We start from the raw sequence: 20,381 nt of genomic DNA, 5'->3' as shown, positions 1-20,381 counted from the left end.
ATGAGCAAAATAAGTGAAAGCATGCTAGGGTACTTAGAGTATTTTTCAAAATTTTGTATTTTGTTAAATCAAACCAAAGTACTATGCTAAGTTCAGTCATGCGAACATATGTTATAATAATATGCAAATATTATAATATCAAAATGAATTCTTTTACACCGCGAGTAGTGACTGCTCAGATGTAATTGTTTAATAAAAAGAGAAAAGTTGCCCGTGCAGCAATAAAAATTAAAACATAAAATTGTTTTTACATCATGACCCGTAGTTCATGTAATTAAAAAATAAAAGGATAAAATTATGAAGTAGCCGGGGGGTCCTGTGGCGATTTCTGTTGCTGCTGATCGACTGTATCTCCAGCCTCTTCTCGGGCGCTCTCGATACCGGTTGCTAAAGAAATCTCTGGAGACCTTGGAATTGTTTCTTCTTCCAGACGAGCAACACACCTAGTTAACTCTGCCGTCTCCTTATTCTGCTCCTTAGATGCAGTGATCTTGGCAATACTCTCCTCCTTCTTTTTCAACTTTTCTTCAAGAGAAGCGAGTTTGGCCTCAGTCACTTGCAGCGCCTCGAGGTGCTTTGCCTCATATTCCTTAAGGGCCTTGGTATGCTTCGCCTTGGCTTCCTTAAGAGCCTTAGAATGCTTCACCTTAACTACTTTCAGCTGCTCAGCATGAGCAGCTTTGGTCGCCTTGAGTTGCTCGGCATATCGAGCCTCGGCAGCATTAAGCTGATCGCTAAGTCTCTTTTCAAATTGAGCAGTCAGCGTCCTCGAGCATTGCCAGCCAGAAGTCATGGTAAGAACTCTCTGCGATCAGAAAGAGATAAATTTGTTAGTAAGAGCGAATTGGCAAGAAAATTCATAAAGTACAGTAAAGAAAGCAACTTACAGCAAGCACTTTGTTCAGTGCGTAGTTGAAGACTTGATCAACCACTATGGAGCTAGTCTCCTGAATCGCCTCCCATCTGCGACGGTGCTTTGTTATTCTAGACAACCTATCTTTGGCAGAATTGAGCACCACGCTCGTGAGGTCGTCTCCCGAGGCTTCTTCTCGGCGACCAGCCGACTGCTGGACAGTGGACGTTGGAGGCGTAAGTTCGGCTGGAGCTGGAGGAGGAGTCTGTCCGACCGGAGACGGGGGATCTAGATTTACTAAAGGCGGCGAAGTTGCATCTTTGGCAGGAGCTAGTGTAGGAGTTGTCTCCTTTGTGGGAGTAGGCGCAGGAGGATCGTCTGTCCGAGATTTCTTCGCGGGGGGATTGCTGCAGCCCTCCCCAGACTTGCGCTTGTGGGACTTTTTCTTGTTCGCCAATTTGGCGTACAAGTCAAAGGCTCGTTCGGCAGGCATGTCTACAAAGAAGAAACAAGCGAACAATTAGGCAATATAATAAAAGGAACTTGCTAAGTTTAGGAAACAAGGGCAGAGAAATTAAAAGTATAATACCCGAGCTATAATTATTGGTCGTTACACTATTTACTTTACTAGTGCTACACTTACTCTCTGGCCTGAAGAAGTCTGAATTTAAAGCAGGTATGTATTTAAAGTTGCCATCCCTGTTGAAAAGGTGACAGGGAATAGGCAGACTATCTAAAAGTGAAAAATCAGTACCGTTCTCGTCCGACGACTCAAGAATAGGCTCTGAGGCCTTCTTCTTGCCCTTCCTTGGAGGGGCCGGTGCAGCAGCAGGTCGCGGGGCGCCGGTTGGTTCGTTGATGGTCACCCCTGTTGCTCTCCTCGGTGGAGGTTGTGACACGTCTTGTTGTTGCTCGGGGACTTCAGTGCCGGTGGCACTCCCCGCGGTAGATTCCCTCACATCCTGGTGAGGTGCCAGAAGGCCGACCAGCCTCAGATTGGCCTCTGTGACCAGTTGTTTAACGTTTTTCTCTATGTCGGTCATGCTAGCCAAGAGGGCTGATCGGACTTCCATGTCTGGAGTCGGAGCTGGTCACAACCATGGGCCTGAAATGCACTAAATTTCTAAGGGAAATGCAGGAAGAATCAAAGGAAAATAATAAACAACCAGGGTGCAAAGATATTACCTCCTTGTGTGAAGGCCAGGTTGTTAGCAACCATATTGGTAGTCAGAAAGTGCTCTAGATGGTACTTCCCCATGTTGGATATAAAAGTAGTACACTCAGGAAAGTGCGGTCGTTTCCTGGTGGTAGAAATGGAAGAACCCCATGTTTTCTTGGTTAGGGTTGCATTTTAGGTCGAACTGGTAGTTGACCTCATGTGGCGTGGGGACCGGAACCTTCTTATGACTATAAAGGATATAGAGTGTAGAAAGCATTCTATATCCATTTGGGGTTATTTGGAAAGGAGCGACCCCAAAATAATTGGCCACTTCTTGGAAAAAAGGATGGAGAGGCAGGATCGCTCCTGCCTTGATGTGATACCTCGACCAGGTGCTATACGCGCCTCTAGGCAGATTCACCCGTTGGTCTCTGGTGGGTTGGACTAGGGTCACCCCAGGAAGCCCGTACTTCTTGATATAATTGGCAATCATCCTAATCGTTACTCGACTAGGAGGGGCGACGTACCATTCGACATCTGGTCGAATGACATTTCTGAGTTGGGCTTGCGCTTAGATTCCTGGCTCGGGAGTACTCCCAGCTCTACCGCTGGTCGAGGGAATTTCTACGTGAGGGGCAGGCTGGTTTTCAGAAGGTTTTGATGGTTTCTTTTTCTAGGCAGTGGATTTTACTCTACCCATGGCTGAAAGGTTTGAGTGAGGTCTGTTAGGTGGAATTCGAGAAAAAGGGATGTTCGGAATGAGTAATGATGACTGTTCTTCGTCCACGAGTAGTTGAGCGAGCAGGTCGTCGTCAATTGGTCTCTCACCTCCCCACGGATCTTGCATGAAAATATGTGAACAGAAAAGGGGAGATGAGAACTTGGAGCCTAAAAACTTGTGTTGAAAGTGGGAATAACGTTGCTCGCGTATAAAAGTTAAGCTTTTATACGGCCAGCAACATTCTAGCAAAAACACTAAGTTTCTTGCGAGGAGTTTGAGAAACAGATTAAAAAGCGGAAGTAAAAAGTTTTTCAGAGAAAACTTTTTCGACTCCGAGAGGGCGGGAAAAACCCAGTTTTTCAACTAGCTTAAAAATCAAATTTTTACTTCGATTTTACGCCCTAAATCTACAATCTCGACTACCAAACTGACTCATAACTTCTATGAAACATTATTTCACTACCCTATCAAACATCGATCAATATGCCCATTTACTCCAAGATGATTTCGATCAAGAACAGTCAAGAACTCAGATACGAAACAAATAAAAAATTATTTTGCATGGCAACTCAAACGACTAAAAGGTTCAGAAAGCTTACTTGGAAGAAATGTGGAGTATGAACACGAACGTTTTGAGCGTTTGAGCAGATTCTCCTTAGATCAGTAGCGGGAGCTTCTAAGATTTTCTTGGCTCTAGTGGTCGAAGTTCTTCAGAGTTCTTGAAGAAGAGAAGGCGAGTGAAAAGTAAAAAGTAAAAATGTGATCTTGAGGTATTATTTATAGTGATTGTGATACCATAAAAGAGGTAATCATGAAAATTACTTTTTTCAAAGTATGGGGAAGTGTAATAGCCGTCAGACAAGTTTTTGGGAAACCGAAAAAGACTTGATTAGACATGATTGGTTACTTTTTTCTAGAAGGCATGGGATGCTCTGACAGATTTGGTGGGGTAAGCGAAGGGTCAGTTTCCTAAGTTTACTTTATGCTGGTCGCAGTAAAGTCAAATTGGGGGGCAAATGTTTGCCCAAAAACGGCTGCTGATGACGTGGTAAGGATTTCTCATACGTGGTTGACACGTGGCAGAGTCGAAATAAGGCGGTGCTGTTCGATTATCGACCAGCTACACATTGCTTCGTTAAGCCTGACGATTAGATATGACCAAGCTGGTTGTATAATTCAGTTTATTTCCTTAAAAGGTTGTAATCTTGTAATAATTATGTTGATTATTTCCTCTTTGTTGCCTTGATACACGGATATTGAGGATAGTTAAGGCCCATTGGCCCATGTAACCCCCCTTTTGAGCCTATAAATATGCATGAAATAGCTCAAGGATGGGACTTTTGACATTTGAATCTTTTTCCTGAAAACTGAGAGAGAGAGCATATAGTGCGATTATCCATCGTCTTGTTGTAATTCTCTCAAGGTTTGTGAAACTCAAGATCCCTAGTTCTTTGATCACGGCATTGGAATTCAATATTAATAATAGCACTAAGTGGACGTAGATCATTACCATTCATTGGGGCCGAACCACTATAAATCTTCTGTGTTTATTCTTACCATTAGATTAAACTCTTGGTTATTATCTCATTTCTTGTCGTATTCTTGACTCTGTGTCGTTGGCCAAATCAAGGGTCAACATGCTTATTTCGAGCTTACACTTTACGAGCCTGTCTTTCGAGATCAAAATTTCCTTTCTTGAAATTTGGGTGTAACAGTATATTTATCCAAATTACAATTATTTTCTAAATCATAAAATCATAGCTTATAAAATAAAATTCTAAAGCAATCTTTCTAAATTTCATCACTCAAGTATAAATTATAGCATAAAAAATATAACATAAGGTCATATTTAAGGAGCTAATAAGAAATAATAACCTTGGTTATTACACATAAGCACATCACACAACACTAGCATGATTCTAATATGCAACAATATCCACATTATCATTTAAAGTAACCAAAACAACAACACTCTCACACAATGACACTAGAGACGAAACCTTCATTGGTGCATACATCACTTAAACATACTATAATACTGGATATAATCATAAAAACAACAACTCATGTGTATAGTACCACTATGATCGAACCCTACAGATAAAGAACACCAAATTCTCCCATCAAACCATGACAACACATTCATTCATAAACTTGCTTAATAATCATAATTATAATAAAAACAATATCAACATCACACCAATTACCCTAGGTCGAAACCCTAGTGTTCCCAAAGTGGCTTAATACATGCATTAAAATTTCCAAACAAAACCCTAACTCTATTTCATGCTTGCCCGAAACCCTATTAACATACATAAACAATTATTTCCAACATGTCATGCCAATAAGACCCTATAAACAATATTAAGCATGCTTGCAATATCAAAACATCTTAGAATCATGCAACAATAACATATATCACTTTAAAATAATTAAACAACTTCCAAACTTGAAAGAATAGGGTTGGTTGAACCCTAAGCTATACAAAATAATTAGTTTTCAACATGTAACACCATTTCATCAATATCCCATAATCGCATGTCAATAGGTATATGTAAACAATTTAGAGAAAAGAATCAAAACCCCGTTTAATTACATATGGTCGAAACCCTAATAGCAATAACCAAGTCATTTATTCAAATATTTTCATCATAAGATCGTAGCTTTCATAACATAGTGTCACATACATCTTAACAATTTATTTATTTAAACCATGCTTATCAAAATAAAAAGTACACAATAAACCTTTGGAAAAATACATGCTTGTAATTCACTATGAAAATATTCAACAAGTTTTTAATTACTTTTCTTGAATACATAAACACATAAAATCATGGATTTATAACATAATGAGAAAACACACCTAGCATGTTTCTATAATAGCACAAAACCATATTCCAAACTCATATGCAAATTAAAAGAATCCAAACCCTAATTTCATGCCTTGGTTGAACCCTAGTGAAAAAATTAAGATTCTCATATTTCAACATCAACATGTAAGAAAACCCTAGCATTCTCTTCTATTCAATTTAATCAACATATAGCTATAAGAATTGATTCATAAATACATCATGCCTTTTAAATAAAAGAAAAATAATTTCAAGATCTCCTTATTTTACATAATAGGCAAAACCTCATGGCATAAACACAAGACAAAATTAAACAATACCTATCATGCATAATCTATAGAGAAGAAGATGAATAGAGAATCAAGAGCACAAAATCGATAAAAGAATTCACAAAATTATATACAATCAAGACATGAAATCAACACCACAACCCCTAACATGCTTTCATATGAGAGGGAAAACAACACACTGCTCTTACCTCTTGTAGTATTTGTGGGAATCAAACCTAGAGCACTAGAGAGCCTTCTGTTGGGGTTTTATGCCATAATTAAAACTCAATTTCTTTGTAATCTCATTTTGTTACACCCAGATTTCGAGCATGAGGAATTATGATCCCGAAATCTAGGCTTGTTAGGTGTAAGCTCGAAATATGCACAGTCCTCATATGATCCTCCAATTAGACAGTCTTGCTGTAAATGACGATCTCGTGAGCTCGAGCAGTATGTAGCTTCGAAGATGCTTCGAGCTTACGAGGTAAGCTTGCAACAGTAAAGGGTTCAACACTTGTATATATTTCCTGGTGTATCTCTTGCCCTCAGACAAGATGATCTGAGCTCGAGAAGTATAAGCTTGAATATGATGACTCCATCAATGACTTGTTGGGAACAAAGGTGAAGCAAGAATGACGAGCTCGTGATTGAAAAATAATCTCGAAGGCATAATAAGCCCAAATCTAAGCCAGTCGGTTACATATGAATTTATTTATTGTTGTAAAATCCCTATATTTAAGGGATATGATGTAATTAGTTATCCAATCCCACATTCTATGGGATATTATCATGCACGTAGAAAATAATGCATTAAATGACATTATATCATTTTATTTACAGAATATCTTCCCAAAATATGTGGGAATGAATTCTGAAACCTTCTCTATAAATAGAGAAGAACACTCCATTTGTAAGGGCTGAAATCTGGAGATCTTGAGAGAAAAATCTGGGCAACTATTCACTGAAAAGTTTCCAGAAGACTCCCAAGCGCTTATAACACAGACTCGTGGACTAGGCAGATTTAACTGTTGAACCACGTAAAAAGATCCTGTTTTCATCTTCTTATTTCATTTTCCTCTGATATATTTTTGTTTAATTTCTCTCCTTTTTAAGTTGACGAAAAACGGTATCAACAGTTTGGTGCTTTCATTGAGATCCATTAAACAATATGTGAGTCTGTTTAGTCAGAGAGCCTCTCGGATTAGCAATGGCTGCGAACGATCCCAATATACCTAAGGAGGAAATTCTAAATGAAGATGAATACCCATGACGGCCTGGAAAGCAGCCTATGGTGAATTCTGATCCCGATGAGAGGAGTGACTCGTCTAACTTCTCCAATAAGGCACCCACCGTCGCCAATAAGGCACCCCTCGCCAGTTCGGAGGGATGCACGACTGACCCACCATGATAGGGATAGGCGAGCTGGGCGTAGACATAGGAATGAAGAAACTGTTCGGGAGCTTATGAGTCCTCATCCTACAAGAAGCCAGATGTCCCGATCCCAAACTGTCGAGACGAGGATACCAACAAGAAATTCATCTCGTAATAATCATGCAACAAGCCATGTCAGCGAAAGCTCGGATTATACTAGGTCTGTGAATATATATGACACGGAGCCCAGAAATGCCAGAAATAAAGGAGATCACCCAGATCTACAGGAACATTTAAACCATAATCGGGGACGTGATAATCCCTCGAATCCAGATCTACGAGATCATCTGAACAGTCGCAAGTAGCCGATTCACAATCATGCACCAAGACGGGGAACTGGAGTTGTAATCAACGATAACTAGCTCCCTTCGATTCAAGCCAGGCCTCCTGTAGATCCCATCCAAGAGAGAATTGAGCAGTTGGAAAGAGCATTTAGGCTCTTGCAGAATGAGCACAGTCGTGAAAGGGATGAAGAGTTCGATGAAGAACTCGAGCCATTCGCCCCCCATATCTCTAACACTCCTTTCCCTCAGGGGTTTAAGATCCCTCATGTCCCACCATTTGACGGGAATTCCGATCCATACATCCATCTGAGCACATTCAATATGATTATGCGCGCCATCAATGTGGGCTACGAGCTTAGGTGTATGCTGTTCCCAGCCTCTCTCATGGGACCAGCAAAAAACTGGTTTGAAAAATACAAGAGACATTCGATTGCCTCCTGGGATCAATTGTCGAGAGATTTTAAGAAATAATTCAAAGCCATGGTCGACATTAGGCTCGAGGCCTCAGCCTTGACCAATGTCCGGCAACAACCAAATGAATCACTGAAAGGTACCTCACGAGGTTTAACTTAGAAGTCGCTCGAGCTCGAGATGTCAACGATAGTGGCCACTCAATGGCCGTTCAAGCCAGAGTAATGCCTGGAATTCCTCTCTGGGAAGATTTGCAAATGAAGCCTGTAAGGTCCTTAACCGAGTTCAATCGAAGAGCTCAGAGTTTTGTTAATGTAGAAGAGGCGAGGTCAGCATTGAATATGACCTCTCAGCCCATAACTACAACAACGAACACTAACTCTGCCTCGACCTCAGCGGATCCTACGACTTTAAAACCCTCCGGGGACAACCCTTCAAAGAGAAAGAAAAATGAAGGGTATAACCCCGAGGCAAATGAGGGAAAGAAGAAGAAAGGGGAAAGATACTTCTCCGTATATAAGGTGTATACCGAGCTCAATGAGTCTCGGGAGAATATCTACTTGGCTAATGAAAACCAGGTTCCTTTCAGACGACCTAATCCCATGAGAAACCAAAAGGCAAAAAGAGATTCTAGCAAATATTGCAGATTCCACAGTGATACCGGACATACAACCAATGAGTGTAGACAATTAAAGGATGAGATCAAAGGATTGATCTCGAGGGGGTATTTCAGTCAGTATGTAAGAAACCGAAACCCCAATCAAGCTTCCACCAGCCAGAGGGCAGCAGCTGCACCACCTGCCCAGAACAATAACTCCTGAGCTCGGGAAGATGAACGACCCCCTCCGATTGATGGAGAAGATGTTATAACCTTCTCGGGGGGACCCCATATAGCAAGATCGGGTAGGAATGCCCAGAAAAGATATGTGAATGAGTTAAAGACTGGTGACGGGTCCCCCTACGAACCCGAATCCAAAGCTCCGAAACAACAAAGGGTTGAACTCAACCCATAACTTTCACTGAAGACGACGCCTCTCACGTACAGTTCCCTTATAATGACCCTCTGGTCATCACCCTTCAGCTTGCGAACAAGAGGGTACATCGAGTCCTAATTAACAACGGGAGCTCGGTGAATATCATTTATAAGGCTACTTTAGAAAAGATGGGACTCGCGCTTCGTGACCTAAAAGCCTATGCAACTACATTGTACGACTTTTAAGGAGAAGGGATTGCCTACATGGGATCCATCGAACTCCCTGTGACCTTGGGAGACTACCCAGTCTCTATAACTAGGATGATGGAGTTCGTGGTAGTGGATCTTTCATCGGCCTATAACGTACTGCTTGGGAGACCCACCCTAGTAGGGATGGGGGCAGTTTCATCCGTTAGGCATCTGGCCATTAAGTTCCCGACTGCTAGTGGCATCGGGACTCTAAAAGGGGACCAGCTCGTGGGGAGGGAATGTTATAGGATTTCCATTAGAGGGAAAAAACAAACAAGTGCACAAGCACTTGTCATAATTCAGAATGAGGACGGGACAATCTTTGAAATCGACGAAGAAATTGACCCTACAGTAGAGGAAAGAGCTGGCCTCGAGCCATTGGAGGAGCTCGAAGAAGTCGATCCCCCAAAGACCGTGAAGGTGGGAAAAATCTTTCTGAAAAATCAAAGTAGTAATTAATTTGCTTCTTAAAGAAAAACCAGGATGTTTTCGCATGGTCACATTCGGACATGGTTGGGATAAGTCCAAATGTAATGAGCCAAGCACTCAATATTGACAAGAGCTTCCCCCCTAAAGCATCAGAAATGGAGACGACGATGATAGAAAGAAAGCCTTAAAGGAAGAGGTCAATAGGTTAAAGGCAAATCGGTTCATACGAGATGCCTTCTATCCTGATTGGATTGCCAATCTGGTATTGGTCTTGAAACCCAACGGAACGTGGCGAACTTGCATCGATTACTCCGACCTCAACAAGGCATGCCCAAAGGATTGTTTTCCCCTACCTCGGATTGATCAGCTCATACTTTCCACAGCTGGGAATGGTCTTATGTCATTTATGGATGCTTATTCTGGATATAACCAGATCGCCATGCACGCACTGGACCAAGAGCATACGAGCTTTGTAACTGATAAAGGGTTGTATTGCTACAATGTTATGCCCTTCGGACTTAAAAATACTGGAGCAACGTACCAAAGGCTTGTGAACAGAATGTTCTCCGAGAAAATAGGTAATAACATGGAAGTCTATGTTGATGATATGTTAGTCAAATCAAAACATAACGATAACCATGTAAACGACCTCGAAGAGTGCTTTGCCGTGTTACGGAAGTACAACATGAAACTCAACCCCCAAAAATGCTCTTTTGGAGTGTCGTCGGGGAAATTTTTGGGATTCATCGTAAACGCGCGAGGAATAGAGGTTAATCCTGACAAGATCCAGGCATTAATTGAAATGTCGTCACCTCAAAAACATAAAGATGTCTAGAGTTTAACTGGATGAATGGCGGCATTAAGTAGGTTTGTTTCTAAATCTACAGACCGCTGTCTCCCACTCTTCAACCTTTTCAGAGGAGGTAAAAAATTCAAATGGACGGAGGAATGCGAGTTCGCATTCCAAGGCCTAAAGAAGCACCTCGCGAAACCTCAGATCTTGTCAAAACCTATCTCAGATCTTGTCAAAACCTATCATAGGAGAAGTCTTATACTTGTATCTCGCTACAACCGAGCACGCTATCAGTGTTGTGCTCGTATGAGAAGACAAGAAGGTACAAAAACCAGTATACTATGTCAGCAAGAGGTTATTGGGGGTAGAATCGAGATACCCATTAATGGAAAAACTGGCCCTCAACCTGATCCATTCGTCCTGAAAACTCCGACCTTACTTCCAAGCGCACCTCATCCATGTACTGACTGACCAACCACTGGGACAAGTCTTGTCCAAACCAGAGGCTTCGGGCAGATTGTTAAAATGGGCTGTTGAACTCGGACAGTTTGATATCACTTATCATTTGAGAACGACTATAAAAGGGCAGGCCTTGACAGACTTTATTGTGGAATGTACAGGAGTATCCGATGACGAGGTTATAACCCCAGCCCGCGAGCTGTGGAAACTTTATGTCGATGGATCTTCCAATGAAAATGGATCGGGGGCAGGAATCATATTAATCACTCCAACAGGGAAGAAATTTCACTCCGCCTTGAGGTTCAGCTTCGAAGCGTCTAATAACGAACCTGAGTACGAAGCTTTATTAGCAGGACTCCGGATAGCCAAGGAGCTCAAGGCCAAAGCAATACACTACTACAGTGACTCGCAATTAGTGGTAAACCAAATCCTAGGGGAATATCAGGTCCGTGGCATAAGGATGGCCGCGTATTTAGAAAAAGCTAAAGCGGCGTTCGAACATTTCGAGTTCTTTGCCATAGAGTAGGTTCCTCGAGAACAAAACTCAAATGTAGACACTCTAGCCAGGCTCGCCACATCCTGTGAAGTCGAAATGTTGAACGCAGTACCAATAGAGCACCTGTAGACCCCCATTATTAACGAGCCTGAAAAGGAAGATGTATTCATGATTGACTCCAAACCAACCTGTATGACCCCAATAGTTGATTACCTCGAAACCGGCATTCTCCCAGCAGAACGGAACAAGGCTCAGAAAATGATGTATCAGATTCCGAGATACACTAGTGTGGAAGGAAGGTTATATCGGAGAGGATATTCTATGCAATTACTCCAATGTGTGACTCCACCCGAGGCAAAGAAAATCCTAGAAGAAATTCATGAAGGATTTTGTGGAGACCACACTGGGGGGCATAGCCTATCAAAGAAAATTATAAGACAAGGATACTCCTGGCCCACTATCAAAGCAGATGCATTCGAGTATGTCAAGAAATGTGATAAATGCCAATGATTCGCTACAATTCCACAAGCTCCACCATCCGAGCTAACCATGATGACCTCCCTATGGCCATTTGCGGTGTGGGGAATCGATCTCATAGGTTCGTTGCCAACCAGCAAAGGTGGAGTAAAGTATGCCGTGGTCGCGGTCAATTATTTTACAAAATGGACTAAGGCCGAACCTCTGGCAACGATTACCTTGAAAAAAAGTCCTGGATTTTGTGGTAAAAAACATCATCTGCCGATATGGAATGCCAAGGAAAATAGTATCAGATAATGGTACTCAATTCGACAGTGAATTATTCACCCATTTTTGTGAAAAAAATGGAATAATAAAAAGTTTTTCCTCCGTTGCCCATCCCCAAGAAAACGACCAAGTCAAAGTAGTAAATAAGACTCTCAAGAGTTCTATGAAGAAGAAGTTAGAAGAAGCTAAGGGAAAATGGCCCGAGGAGTTACCCCAAGTTTTGTGGGCATATCAGACTATAACTCGCACTTCAACAGGGCATACCCCTTTTTCCCTGGCATATGGGTGTGAGGCCATGTTACCAATCAAGGTCGAAATACCCACTATTTGTAGCCATGCTTATGATCAAGCCTCGAATCAATCCCAGCTCGAAGTAAGTCTGGACCTTATTGAAGATAGACGAGATGAAGCTCAACTGAGAAATGCAACATATCAGCAGCGAGCTACTCGATATTTCAATAAAAATGTTCGGGACAAGAAATTCGGATTGGGAGACTTAGTGTTAAGGCTTGTGTTCCTAGCTACAAGAGACCCGACTGCTGGCGTACTTGGGCCTAATTGGGAAGGACCTTACCAAATCGTGTCAGTTATTCGACCCGAAGTCTATAAATTGGCAAGATTAAAAGGAAAATTGGTACCACGAGCTTGGAATGGCGAACACCTACGACCTTATTATCAATAGTGTAGGAATGATGTCTCATTGTAACCAAGCATGTTTGTTTTTACAAATTTTTTATTAATAAAGTGTTCAATTTTGATCAAAAGTCATTCTTGTTTCTATATGTTGTATTTTTTGCAAACTTTCTTAATTTAATAACCTATGGTCACACTCATAGGATATTAAGGGGGCATCAGTGGTATACTTACCATAAGTTTGAAAAAATAAACAGCATAAAAGAAAAATGTCTGGACCATTAACCCGACATAGAAGTTAAAAGTGTATGCTCGAAATAAGTGTCTGGATATAACCAGATGCGTGAGCAAAGATAATTTGGACGCAACCAGATTATTAAAATATAAAGTGTCTGGATATAACCAGATGCGGGAGCTAAGATAATTTGGATGTAACCAGATTATTAAAAAATAAAGTGTCTGGATATAACCAGATGCGCGAGCTAAGATAATTTGGTCGTAAACAGATTATTAAAAAATAAGTGTCTGGATATGAATAGATACGCGAGCTAATGTGATATAGATATAACTAGATCGAAAATATATAAGTGTATGGATTACGAACCAAACACGACCTAAATAGGTTTGGAACAAACCAGCTAAAACTGATCGACACAAGTGGGAAAAAGATCAACCTACTTCGAGCTAAGTCGATACCGAGGCTTGAGTATTTTGCAACAAAAGTTTTGACCTCATAACCCCAAGGAACTGTCCGAGGAAGAGGAAAAGTGACTATAAAAAGCAAGATATAACTAAACTACCTAGCTTACATACCACTTAAGTACTTCCGAGTGCGTGATAAAAGTAAGATCCGACCTTGGTACAAAACGAGATCGGATATGGGTACATCGAGCAAACTATGCATAAATGCATCGAAACTCAAGCTGAAATCCAACAGATGTTTGTATGAATAAACAAACATAAAAGGCAAAAATTTAATATAAATTGCTCAAAATATTTCGATCCTAGAAATGTGAAGCAAAAATATTAAAAGCCGAGCATAAAAATTAAGTATACAAAATGTAAAAGTTTGAACAAACAAAAAATAACTCTTATACAAGCTATAAATTGTTTTCACCCCAGGGGCATAAAAAAGAAAGGCCCTAACTATTACAATTTTTTTTAAATGGGACGCAACCCATGATCTCGCCTTTAGGATGCAGGAGCATCCCCCCAACGACACTCTCCTCCTTAGCCTTCTCAGCCTCCTCCTCAGCTTCCTCCGCCTCCAACTGATCTTGCCACGTCCTCCAGGGTACCCAAGAAGCTTGTGTCAAGATCGACATTGTTGGCCCAGATCCTATACATGGCCATGTCAACTGCTCGGTCCTTCCTCTGCTTGAACTCTTCGAGGAGGCGAGCCTTTTCATCCTCCATTATATCGAAGGTGGCCTTTTTCTCCTCTTCGAGCTTGGCATTTAGCTTTTCAAGCTCCTCGATCCTGGAACTCTTCTCCTCGAGCTCTTTGATCCTTGAGTTTTTCTCTTCGAGCTCAGCCTCCAACTTTGACTTGGCAGTTTTAAACTCATTGCGAGCTTAAGCTGGAGATCCTTCAACTTCTGAGCATAGGAAATGCTCACATGGACCTCGTTATTCAACTTGTAATTTAGCTGAGCAACTGCAGCGAGAGCCTAACACACAAACATTAAGTTAGAACATGTTCCGAGAACAAAACTCAAGTAAATAAAAAAGTAAGAAAAATTACCGAGGAGATAAGATCGGTACTCTTGTCATAGAGGACATTTGAGTCCCGAGCATTGACTAGGAACGGCCATTGAAGAGCCCCAGGATTGCTGAAACTTTGGCCCACTCGAGACATGACATTCGAGCCAAGAATGGCTTTGTGAGTCCCAGCAACGTTGTCGATGACATACTCATCAGAATGAGTAGAAATCGACAACAAACGCTCCCAAGTGGGAGATGGTTTCTTCGGAGTTGGTGCAGTCGGTTGGAGGGTTTGGGTGGCAGGAGGCAGGGAAGGAGCGGCTTCCATGGGAACCCCGACCTGAGGATCCGAGGTCACAACCTGGATCGGGCCTTGAGGGCCCAGGGGAGGAGGAGTCACTTCAGTCCTTCTGGGGACCTTAGCAGGGCGACCAACTTTCTATGATGCTCTCGGGCGCTTGCTTTGCTTGGCCCCCGAACGGCGGTTGATCATGGTCTCGAGGTCAGAGTCCATAGTGCTTGCATAATAAAATCACATTAGAAAACGAGCTTAAAATGCTAAAGTAAGCGTGAAGCAGACAGTTAATGGAAATAAAGACAAGTGACAAGAAAAATAATTGGAACTCTCCCCTGAGCTCGTGCTCGGCGGCCAGGTAATCCCCCTATCTTCAGAGGAGGCTGGGGGAGTCCCTTCCCTATACGTGGAAGTTAACCTCGAAAGGTCCCTATATTCGTTTGTTTCGTATTGGATGACTATCCCATCCCAAACTTCATTCAGACTATACATTGTTTGGTATTTCCCCAGCTAGCTATCGAACCTATGGACCCTATCATCTACCCAAGACCATACATGGAAGTTATCCCTATAATCCAAGAATAGGATCAGGGTGTCGGGTCTATGTTTAAGAAGGGAAGGAGACCACAAGGCCGAGCTGAGAATGACTTTACCTCTGTCACTCAAGCTCGAGGCCTCGTCGTTGGCGTCATTCCCAACACGTACTCCTGTGACGGCAAGCTGGGGATCGTGCTTTCGAGCTTGTTGACCTCTGCCTCGGAGGAAGCTTTTCAGTAGGGAGTGGTACATGCTCCCACATGGTGTACTTCCGATAGGCAGTGTCGTCTGTTGACTGGTCCTGCTCCATAAGACCGCAGGCTCAAAGCTTATCTTCATGAAGAAGATAGACATGGAGTGCCTACCGTATGGCAGCTGGAGCAAAACTTCCTTGTGCTCCTTCATTGGGTTCGTAGGGGTAGGACGATGATAATTGGCTGAAAAGTCAAATATGCTATAATTAGTTCATGCCTAAACGTTAGACGAGCATGAAAGGAAATGGGGTCATATACTTACGAATTCGTCTAAATGAATAAAACTTTGAGGGAGCCAGGTCGTCTGTCCAAAAGAAGGCCAGCTTGAAGTTGGGAGGATGGTTGTGCATGTCCTCAAAGATCTTCTTCTCCTTGGGATAGCTCGACAAGTAATAGAAGCCATCTTCTCCCCGAGCTCGGGAGAAGTTACTTTTCAAGTAAAAGAGATACAGGATCTCCCTTGGCGAAGGTCCTTCCCACTTCAGTTCGTGGTACAGCGACCTCAGGGTTGACAAGACCCTGTATGAATTGGTTTGGATCTGGAAGGGCGCGAGCCTGACAAAATCCAAAAAGTCCTTAAAAAAGGACTTCAAGGGCAGTAAGGCCCCTGCCTTCATATGCTCGCAAATCCAGGCCGCGAGTTTCAGTTTATTGTTGGGACAGCCATCTCCCGGGGCAGCAGCTTCGTTCATTGGAGGTAGGAGCTTGACACCTCAGCGAGCCTGACAATCCTAGGCTGTTATGAGCCAGGATGTCAGAGATTTGCCCTAATGAAGAAACCAAGCTCCAATAATGCTCGGCCTAAAAAAATTCCTCCCTCGAGGTAGGAATGGCAATTGGTTGTGAGATGGATGGACGATTTGATGTCTCCATCAGTGAGAATATGAGAACACCCGGCTTGAAGGCAACAATTACTTTGAGCTTGGGGTCGAGAGGGACCGGTCTAAGCTCGGGGTCTGGGTCTGGATAGATTGTGACCTGAAGTTTTTTCCTTTTCCTCTCCTCAACCTTGTCGATTTGATGCCGGAAGTAAGCTCGAATATCTTCTTGCTCACACCTCACTTTGTGCTCGCAAATTAGCCGCTAATTTCGAGTGAAGGGCGATTCAGGGCTTGGAGTTGTCGGAGAATAGGGAATTGCGAGCAATTACCCCCACTGTTTTTCAAGATTCTGTGACATCTAACAAGAAAGAAAAAGGGTGAGGGCCAGACACACAAGAAATGAAGAATAAAATCCAAGGTAATTCGAGCTCAAAAGCTCAAAAACCACGGGATAGGCTCGATTGAGATCGAAATCTCGAAAGAACGGGTCGAACTCGGGAGAAACCCGAGCTATGGAAATGGTCAGACTTCGAGCGTGTATTTGACGCAAAGGAGGGGAAGTGGATTTGTTTTAAAGAATCCCGAATTTTCAAGGAAAAAGTTGACGGTTACTCAAAAAGGTGCTAATTTTGGGAAACGTGCAATTTAAAACCCTAATTCAGTATCCCATTTCTTGGTCTACATGGTATGTCACCCGTAGTCTAGAAAATAATAAAAAACATCTACATTTGCATCCTCTACGCTAAATCTGGGTTTGAAACCCATGATATCAGAAATTTTTTGAACCCAAAGTCTACACAATATCAGCTAAACAATGTGATTGAGATTACTAAATTCTTATAAAACTAGTGAAAAAACTAGTAAATATGCTTACGGTGCAACGAGAACACAGAAATATAAAAGCAAAATATATATAAACATACGGGATTAAGAACAAAAACTTACACACGGTGGCTTACGGATACAGAGAGATTGATGACCGGAGGAGTGGTTGCAAGAACGATCTCACGGAGTTGAACAAGCCAAGGTTATTTTGTTTTCTCGGTTTGGAAAACATGCAAGGACAAGCCAATGTTTGGGTTCTGGTTTTTCTTTTTTCTCTCTGAAAGCTTGAAAATGAAAGTGAAGAAGGAGAGATGAGGCTATGTATATGTAAATCCCAAAAGGAGGTCAAAGGTCGGGCTAATTTGAGCCATTGGCCAGATTCGGTATCTGATCTGACGGACGGGTACAAACGTGATGATGGCGGCATAAAGTTGGCATGCGAATAGACGTGGGCATGATACTGAAAGCACTCGAGTACTCTGGCTGAGCAACCCCTGGTTGACGCATGTTCACTCTTGAGCACTTTAGACGGTACAGTGTCCAAGGAGGGTAGTTCAAAAGTTTCCTTCTCATAGGATTTGAACTGATACTTTTGAGGGGGCAAAATGTTACACCCAGATTTCGGGTTTCGAGCATGAGGAATTATGATCCCGAAATCTAGGCTCGTTAGGTGTAAGCTCGAAATATGCACAGTTCCTCATATGATCCTCAAGTCAGACAGTCTCGCTGTAAATGACGATCTCGTGAGCTCGAGTAGTATGTAGCTTCGAAGATGCTTCGAGCTTATGAGGTAAGCTCACAACAGTAAAGGGTTCAACACTTGTATATATTTCCTAGTGTATCTATTGCCCTCAAACAAGATGATCCGAGCTCAAGAAGCATAAGCTCGAATATGATGACTCCATCAATGACTTGTTGGGAACAAAGGCGAAGCAAGAATGACGAGCTGGTGATTGACAAATAATCTCGAAGGCATAATAAGCCCAAATCTAAGCCAGTCGGTTACGTATGAATTTATTTATTGTTGTAAAATCCCTATATTTAAGGGATATGATGTAATTAGTTATCCAATCCCACATTCTATGGGATATTATCATGCACGTAGAAAATAATGCATTAAATGACATTATATCATTTGATTTACAGAATATCTTCCTGAAATATGTGGGAACGAATTCTGAAACCTTCTCTATAAATTAAAAGAACACTCCATTTGGAAGGGACCGAAATCTAGAGATCTTGAGAGAAAAATCTGGGCAACTATTCACTGAAAAGTTTCTAGAAGACTCCCAAGCGCTTATAACACAGACTCGTGGACTAGGCAGATTTAACTGTTGAACCACGTAAAAAGATCTTGTTTTCATCTTCTTATTTCATTTTCCTCTGATATATTTTTATTTAATTGCTCTCCTTTTTAAGTTGACAAAAAATGACGTTAATACATTTTATTATCAATAAAAGAATAGAAATTATTTTTTGACTTGGTCAATCATTTTGCTCACATGTTTTATTTTCATGATTATTTGTTTAATATAAACTTCTATTAAATTCCGAGCATATATCTAATCATATTTATAGTGATGTAATCACAGTGGTATATAAATATGATTATATGTTTAAAATAAGTTAGTCCTAAGATTAGTCAGTGCGCATGATTTACACTGACTTGTCAATCTATGATATGATCTATTTACACATTGTAGTGTTATGTTCTTTCCAGAACATTAGCAAAGTAGATAGGATCAGATGTATTTGTTACATCGGACTGGACTGATATTGACCGTTGATAGGATAAGTAAACATACCGTTATTATCTATTCTAGTCATATCATATAGTTGACCATAGGTCAATTCAATCTCAATTCTAAGTGGTTAGTATTCTAACTGATTTTATTATTTGAGTTCTTTGACTTGTTTGTTACCAGCTTACCCTACGGACTAGCCCATACTTACATCTTGGGAGCTCGGTAGTATAATTGAGTGGGAGTGTTAATCATAGATATGAACATCTATAGCTTCTGATGAAGAAGTAAAACGATTGTTTCCTTTTAGTTTGGTTAAATGTGTTAAATGATAGAGATCTTGTTCCAGTAATTAATATTAGTTTACTGAAATATCATTTACAATGAACTAAGTGTTTTAAGGATAAAATGCTATGAGGGGTAAAACAGTATTTTAGTCCTATCTCATTATAGACCGTCTATAGAGGATTGAGTGATAATTATGGTTGTAACAATGGATAATTAATAGTGTATCTATATTTGTTATAGAGCGTTCTATGAATTCAAGAGTGTAATTCTGAGTCTATAGTGGAGTCACGAGGAATTAATAAGTTAGTAAATTTATTTGTTAGATTTATGATAACTTATTGGAGCTTGAATTCATAGGCCCATGGTCCCCATTGTACCTTGGATAAAATAATTTATATAGTCTCAATTAATTGATTTAATTATCAATTAAAATTATCAAAATTGACCAGGTCAATTTTGAATAATTTCACAGAATTATGTAATTTTGAGAAGAAAAGATAAATGAGGTCAGATTTATTAATTAAGATAAATTGGTATCTAAATTAATAAATAAGTTTAAATCAAGGTTCAAATTATAAATAATGTAATTTGATAAATGATTTAAATAATTAATTAATTAATTAAATAAATAGAAAATAATACAAACCTTGATTTTAAGTCTAATGAGCTTATAATCAAATGAGAAATTTCACAGGCCTATAGCCCATGATAATTTCGACCTAGGGCTGTTAATTGGCTATTATTTTATTGATTTTTTAATTAAATAAATGACCTAAATGAGTTTATAAAAAGAATGTTAAGTGAGAGTTGAAATAAGATGATAGATACTGGTTTTCTGATAGGTTTTAGATTATCTCTAAACATAAGTCATTTCTAAGCCTCAATTTTTCTCTTCTATTATTCTTCTCTTTGTATCTATCTCATGTGTTGAGAATTATCCACTCTAGTGTAGGTGATTCTAATGATACTTTGAAAGGCTGTGAAGAAAATTAAAGATCGATTCAGTTTCTTGGTAATACTTTGTGACATAAATGATACAAGGGTTAGAGAAATTGAAGAAATGACTCATTCATTCCTCTGCGTATAATGTAAGTATTCTTTTCATTATTTCTCTTTGAATTCAATTTTAGAAACATGTTCTAGGTTGTCTCATATTAACTTG

This window comes from Humulus lupulus, chromosome X (assembly GCF_963169125.1).
Source record: "Humulus lupulus chromosome X, drHumLupu1.1, whole genome shotgun sequence".
Classification (NCBI taxonomy): domain Eukaryota; kingdom Viridiplantae; phylum Streptophyta; class Magnoliopsida; order Rosales; family Cannabaceae; genus Humulus; species Humulus lupulus.
The sequence above is the reverse complement of the archived record's forward strand: the minus strand, read 5'-3'. Positions refer to the sequence as shown.